Source organism: Molothrus ater, chromosome 10 (genome assembly GCF_012460135.2).
Source record: "Molothrus ater isolate BHLD 08-10-18 breed brown headed cowbird chromosome 10, BPBGC_Mater_1.1, whole genome shotgun sequence".
NCBI classification, from domain to species: domain Eukaryota; kingdom Metazoa; phylum Chordata; class Aves; order Passeriformes; family Icteridae; genus Molothrus; species Molothrus ater.
The window spans coordinates 13,409,825-13,417,705 of NC_050487.2; positions in this window are offsets into that span (position 1 = coordinate 13,409,825).

Sequence of the window (7,881 nt, forward strand, 5' to 3'; positions counted from 1 at the left end):
CCTGTTACAGCAGAAGACACGTCCCCCCTCTGGTTACCAGCTGGCTAAAACCCAGCTCTGCCTGTGTGCTGTCAGAAATGCTCCAGAGCAGCTGGGACTGAGCTAATACAGCCCTGCCAGAGCACAATCCCTGCCTGCCCTCTGCTCACCACTGCAGGGCCTCAGGAGCTCCCATTGCTCCCGACTGCTCCAGGGATCAAAGCTGCCAGCTGAGCTCAAAGCACTGCTGAGAGTGGAGCCTAAAGAATGTTTCAGCCAAGCCTTAAAAAAATTTCATCTGTTTTTATACTCACTGCAGTCTAACAGACATCCACGGGGCACTGGGTAATTCCTGGTGGATTCCCTTTCTCTCTGTTGTGTCAAACCACAGTGAATCCTGTCAAAAAGCACTTTCAAAAGATCTCAGCACTCCTGACAGTCCCATCTGCATGGCTGGGAGGGAGGCAGTGCCACAGTGGTGCTTTCCAGGAGCAGGAGCTCAGCCTGGTGGGCATCCCCTGGAGATGCCAGGCTGTATCATGTGTCCTGCCTCCTCAGAGATCTGGCTACCAGCTGGGCTGGGAATTCTGGTGCATTTTTTCCATTTCTGGGATGGAGTTAGCATGCCTGGATGTTTTTCCTAAAGAAATTCACGAGAGGGGGAAACGGCAGTCAGAAGATGCAATTCTCCAGGGCCCCAACATTTCCTTGGAATGGGAAAGAAAAATGCCTGATGTTATTCTCAGACATGAGGACATTTGCCCACTCCTGCCTCCCTGGTGTGACCCCATGTCCATGCCAGACCACACCCCTGAGCCCAGCCTAGGGCCAGCTACAGCCCCATTTCCTCCCAAGGAGCAGCATCAGCAGCAAACTCTCCCTTCCAGGGAGGGACAGGGCAGAAAAGCAAAGCCCCAGTGCTGCTGGGCAGAGCTGTGTGTAAGAGGGCACCCAGAGCCAGGTCAGCTCCTGCCCACAGACCTTGGGGCCACGTGAGAAGCTCTGGCATGTGCCTTTGCTGGGAACAGAGCTGGTGACCCTCAGTGCCATGTGGGACATGTGGCATTTGATGGAATGCATGTCCTGGGAGGGCATCACAGTCCAGACACTGCCACATGAGCCCTTCTGCTTAGCACAGCTTGGGAGTGACCACATCTGAGGATACCCCTAAAAATTCATGTTGCTCCTGCTTCCTACTCCACTTAGAGGAATTTCTGATGGATTTTTGCCTGGGTTTCCATTGTAGTGCAAACCAGAGCACAACTGCAGCGGGTCACAAAGTCACAAAGGCATCTGTGTGTAGGATGCAGCCATGAATGAGAGGCTGGGAGTGGGGATTGTGGCCCAGGGTCTGGGTGCAGCAGCCAGGGCCACAAAGGGCCTTTCAGGGTGGTGCCTGGGGCTCAGTCCCGTGCTGTGGTACCAGCCTGTGCCTGGCAGCAGCACCGGTGCACAGCTCAGCTCTGTATGTGCTTTGTGCCAGCACTGAATCCTCTCTGCAGATGTGTCGCCCCTTGTCCTCATCTGCCAGGAATGAAAGGGAATTTTCAGGGCCTGGGGATGATTGTTCACCTCCACCCAGCACTCAGGACACCCAGCTGGGCCACAGCACTGATGGCAGGAGGCAGGAAGGACGCCAGGGGGTTCAGGTCAGGGCCAGCATCTTGGGGACAGCCTGTCCTGCTAACTACCACCCCCCAGCCCTCCAGTGGCAGCCAGAGCAGGACACACACCCATCCTATGGCAGGATCCCTGTAACCTCCTCAACAGATCCCCACTGGCACCCCTGCCACATCCCTGTGTGCCCATCTCATCCTGCAGCATCCCCTGCTGCCCCACAAGACACCCACCCAACATCTGACAGCACCAAGTCTGCACTGGGAACCTGCTTTTAGAAATAACAGCAGAAAATAAAATCTACCAACCTCTTGAAAGCCTGGGAGCCTCTTGCTGCCCTTCCACCCCAACTCACCCTGCCCCGCCACTCGCTCATTCGTGCCGACAACACAGCTGGAAGTGCATTGATCTTGCTGAGAATCAGCCCAAGGGATCTCCCAGGAGCTGAGAAACAAGGAAAGAGTTCAGAAGGACTCAAAGGATGAGGAGGAAGAGTTGCATCCCTAGGAATGCTGTCCAGGCAGTATCAATCCAAGCAGGGCTGGGCTGGGTTGGGCTGGGTTGTGCTGGGGTTTGTCCCCCTCTACTGAGCAGAACCCAGGATTCCAGTGCTGTTCCTTGTGGGAAGAGCTGCCCCAAGCAGGTGAGCTCCTTGCTGAGGGACTCAGTGCTACAGGACACTCCTGATAACAACACAGAGTGGTAGGGCTGTCCCAAAACATCAGCAAAGGGAATGCAAATCGTTGTCTCTATGGGGTGGAAGGTGATTCCCTCCTCTGCAAAGATTTCTGCCAAGCACAGCTGAACCCCACAGAGCAGGCTCAGAGAGGCAAGGAGCAGGGTGGCATCCAGAGGAGCTTCAGGGAAAGCATTGCCAGCCAGAGGAAAGCAGCTCCCTCTGCTCCTGCTGATCCAGCACCCTCTGCTGTGTGCCAGCACCCAGCCAGAGTCACCTCCACTACAGCCACAGGCCACAGGGGGACAGCAGGGACCTCTCCACAGGGAGAAGCAGCAGGAGGGTCAAGAGGCAGAGGCAGGACAACGAGGGAGGTGCTGACCTCCTGGTGCCACCAGGACCATTGCCAAGCACAGCAGGCTGGGTGTGAGCAGTGCCATCCCCAGCAGAGCAGATCAGCCCTTGTCCCAGAGGGCTGCTCTCACCCTGAGCAGGATCATGGGCTCTGTCCTTTGGAGGGAGGGGTCAGGCAGGCATTGTAGGGATGAGCCAGCCCAGTGGCTGACCAGCATCCTCCATCCCCACTCCAGATGGAGTGCACAGCCATAGGCAGGGCTGAAATGGGATCCTGAGCCATGGTCAAGGTGGGGAACCCCAGCTGGCACCAGCAAGGTCCTGATGACCCATCAGGGAGTAAGATCTTTGGTTTTAAACTCAGTGCAGATTCAGAGTGAGACATCAAGAATAACCCAAAGTTTTGCTTAACCAGTCTATATTTTTTCTGGTCTCTCCTTCAGACCAGTCACACTTGCAGTCTCATGACAACAAACACCCCAGTTCCACTGTGTGGTAGATTGGATCCTGGTAAAGTTTCCCACAACACCTTCAAGATCTCAGATAGAGGAAGCACCAAATACTCACCCTGTTTTCATGGATATGACAGAAAGCTGCTGCTTTCTGTGCTAGTAATGCCCAGCTCTGGGTGGGCTGGCTTGGATTCTCTCTCTCCTCCTAAGGCCTGAAAAACTGGCTGCAAATCTCTGTGGCAACTTGTTATCTCACAAGATTTATGGTTCATCCTGCTCCAGGCAAGTCAGAAATACCACTACAGTGATTGCTCCAGATATTACTGCATTTTTAGGTTACTGCTCTGACATTCACAGCAGGGAAGAAATGAGGATGGGAACATTTACACTTTCACCCCCAGCTCCAGCAAGGAGCTTTCTGGGGGTTTTGCTGTGTGGGTATTCAGACAGGAGGCGAGCAGGCTCCAGTTGCTTCCCAACTTGCTACTCTGGCTGGAAGATAAAGCTCAAGGATGAATGCCTGCACAAGATCAGAGGGGGGTTTTAGTTTTCTATGTCCTTCTTGGACATAAAAGACCAAAGTCATGGGACTAGATTGTTGGGAAAGACAAGCCCTCTCTTAGTGCCCCATTTGCTGAAGGAGAGGTAAGCAGTGAGGGGAGCACACACCCCAGGGATCAGCACACTGAGGCCTGTCAGACAAGCAAAGGGAGGATGGCCAAAGTCCCTGGCAAGGCCTGCACCTCTCTGGGGTGGCTGCAGGAGGCTGCAATTCCCAGGGCACAGCTCCCTAGCACCACAGAGTGGTCTGTGGGTGGGCTGACCCACTTGCTGCATGGCTGAGAAACCAGAGCACCCCCAAATTCGAGAGCTCTGTTTCCCCAGGACTTGTGTGGGTGGTGACACAGGTCTCCCAAGCTTTTCTGCTGAAGGTGTCCCACATCACACAAATAATTGCACAACCTTGTGCTAGGGAAGGGAGGGAGAGAATGACTGCAGGAGGCTGTAGCCAGGTCCACTCCCTCTTCCAGTTCATTATGGTGGCAGAGCTCCAGAAAGTCAGAAACATTCATACGTGATCAGGGACAGATGCTGACAAAAAGGCATCTTCAAATAACCATAAACAAAACACTATGTTAGCAAAAATTGTTTAAAGATAACAACCTACACCTTATCCAGACTCCTCACCCCTGTGCTCCCCACAGCCCACAGGGAGCTGCCTGTTGGCTATGGAAGCAGAACAGCCTGATTTGTGGTTTTCAGGCAGCCCTGAGGTCCTGAGACCCTTTGGAAGGTAGAAAATGATAGGCAACCACCTCCACTGTCCCTCACTGGTTGCAGGAAAGCTGCAGGATGGCATCTGTGCCACTGCATGTCCCTCTCTGCATGGTGGGGGTGGAGGTCCCCAGACACATAGGCCAAGCTGGCTTCCCGTGCTTGCCATCACCATCCTCCCTGCTGGCAGGGGCAGTGCTGAGCCTGCTCTGGGCAGTCTGTCCCTGCAGCTGGCAGAGAGGAGATGTGCTGCCCCCTCTGACTGCCAGCATCGGGCCATACTCACAGCACCCCTTCCACCCACTCCCAGAGAGGGTTGTGATGCTCAGGTGATGGCTGGTGATAAGCAAAGGGTGGCCATCCATGTGACAGGTGCACAGGCTGCTCCTGGCCTTGGCATCCCCTGTCTCTTGAGCTCCTGCTCAGTGAGGAAGAACTCCTTGCTTACTGCTTTGGTGGTACCAGGCCAGCAATTCCTCTCATACAGGGAAGTGCCAGTTTAATTCCACAGCACTCCCAGGCTGCACAGCAAGCCCTACATCACTGTTGGGAAAGAGGGGAGAGAAACCAGTGCAGTGATCCTGAGTGGTACCTTCCCAGGGAAGAGACATCAGATGTGTGAGCTATGCTTATGATTCCCTTCTTGTTTTCTGGAGAGATACTTTCTTTTCAGAGCCACAGTCCTTGAAGTCCCAGCAGCTGCACATAAACCTTGAAGCAAGACCCCCTTGGCTTCAGTCCAGCCTCAGGACAGGGATTTCACTTTGTAGCTCAGCAACTAAGCCACTTTTATGTTTAGTTGAGGACCTATATAATTGTTATATTTAATTCACTTGGGGAAGACATCCTGTGCTCTGCTGTTTAGCAATGCCTGAACATGAGTGATCCTTTCCTCTTTTCTGTTTCCAGAGCTGTCCTGTTTCTAAACTGCCACTCCAGGGTAAGTCTGAGCCACCTCCCCAGGAGGGAGCCTGGGTCAGACCTCTGCCAGGATGTGGGAGCTGAGGCATGGGCCTGGGAGCAGGTCTCCTGAAGGTGTGTGAATTTCTGTCTGTGAAATGATCTCCTGTTTAACTGGGACTTTGTCCTGATAAGGTGGCAGTAAGGAGTCAGAGTCACTAAATGCTGGTACTCACTACCTTCATCAACAGGAGCAAAAAGTAGGTAGGACTTCATGATTTCCACATTAAGGCTCAGAACAGCTGTAGTTGAAATTACTCCATCCCTGCTACTTCCCACCACCCAAGGCAAAGTTATTTTTAACTCCAGGTTGCCTAAAGGATACTGCACAGTGAGATTTGTTCCATCATCACCAAGGGTCTTCGCTTTGCAGGAAATCTGGGAAGAGAGAGCCCTTCCTCCAGCCAGCTGGGACCAGACTGGAGCTCAGGTGTGTGCACCCCTACAGACTGACCCCTCCAGGCTCCCCAGCTCCTCCTGAGGGAACAGAAGCTCTCACTGAGGCAGCCTTCAGAGTACAGAGTACCAAGTGCCTGGCCAAGTCCTCTTTTGTTCTTTTCAGTTTTCAAATAAACCTGGGCTGAAGCCATTCCAGGAGCTGCAGTGGCACGGTGCAGGCAGACCTCGAGGGCTCTGAGTCAAAAGGACAGTCATGCAAACCCAGAGGGGATTAGCTCTTAATGAGCTTCTCAGGGCAAACCCTGAAATCAGGGGATTGCCAAGATCCCGGCAGGAAACCTTGCCAGCTTGCTGCCCTCCTGACCACAAATCCACTGCCAACCTCTCCCAAAGTCAGGAAAACTCACACAGAAATGTTGGAACAGCTGTGGATGCACAGGAGCACCCCAGCCACTGCCTCCCCATCACACAAAACCACACAGCTCCCTGTGACTTGCACTGCAGGGCAGCGGGACTGTCACACCCCCTCCAGCCCTGGTGCAGTGGCACAGCTCCAGAGCTCCCTGAGGCCACCTCATGGGAGAGTTCAGGAGCATCCAGGAGAAATGCATGTACATGTGAGTGCAGTTATCCCTGCTCAGCTTTATCCTTCTGGCTGGAAATGAACACGGTGATGTTGAACACCTGCTACGTTTGCTCCCGGGGTCTCAGAGCTAAACTGAGATAACCTGGCTGTGCACTCAGTTTCCTCCTGTCCTGAGGTGACTTTAGATGCTGAATTGTATCCCCATTGGTCTGTTTGGCCCAGAAATAAGTTTTGTACCTTTAAAAGTAGATCTGAGAGTGAAAAGGGGGAGAAGGAGAAGCGGTGCAATGTCTGAGGTGGTTGTATTCAAAAACATAAAGATAAGAGTGTTGAGCATTCCTTTTCACTGACTGTTGTCTGCAGCACAGACAGTGGAGAGAGCTCTCCTTTGCTTTTAGTTAGTTTTTTTTTTATCTAGCTGAGGCAGAGAAGTTCCCTGGACTGTGGCTTTTCTTTTTCTTGGAAGTGGTTGGCCCTGCTCTGGACTGAAATCCCACAAAAACACTGGGAGCTCACGCCTGTGACCCATTGGGGCTGGGACGCTGCATTCCAGCACTGGAGGGTTGATAAGAGACTGAGCGAGCTGAGCTACACACCACGAGAAGGACTTTGTGAATCTGCCATCTCTCCAGAACAGTGAGAGGTTTTATTGTTTAATATTATTCATTTTTAATGTTTGTGAATACTTTCCTTGTTAAATAAACAGGTTTTTTTCCACTCTTCTCCAAGGAAATCTTTCCCCAAACCAGCTGGGGGAGAGGCCTGCTTGAATCTGCTTTCTAGAGGGACCCCTTTGGAAGTTTCCTCCCAAACTGGCCCTAAACCAGGACACCCCCATATCTAACTCCACTGATTTGTATTAAAACCCAGCAGTAAAACTGGGAGCTAGCATCCCAGGTGGAATTACATGATTTTTTATGCTACTTAGCATTTTAAAAGCTAAATTTTAGACTACAAGAACTTCTCTTGTAAAGGCTTTTTTCTGTCTGCTGTGTCATCTGCAACAGACAGTGTTATCCAGGTGTTTTGCTCTGCTTTGCAATTCAGCCCTTGTGCCTGCTGGGTAGTTCATACTCATGTTTTGTCCTAGAGAAGTCCTTGTATTGGAAAACAAGGCAATATGCCCTGCACTCAAGATGTAGCTACCACTGCTGGGATTCTGGAGAAAATCAGGAAGGTCTGGAAACCAGCCAGTCTCTCTCTGGAATTTACTTGGGATCTGTCAGCGACCTGTTGTGTGCTACCCTGCTGAATCACTGCTACTACCCTCCCTCCTCAGAGCTCAGTTTCCCTTCCTGATCCCTTAGGAATAATCCATAATAATCCTTTGTAATCTGCAAGAGTCCACTCCAAATGCAGGTTTAAGAGCTGTGAATACACAGAGTCCAGGCATCACTGTCACGAGATGCAGGACACAGCTGGTACTCCTACATAAGTCTTGCAATCCCCAGTACAGACATGCAGGGCTCAAGACTGCAAATGAGCCTCTGAATGATGTGTGTGTAACAGGCATGAGCCTCACCACTGCAGAATATGAGCCTTCACCTTATATATTTCAAAAATAAAGAGAGGGAGCCTCTGAA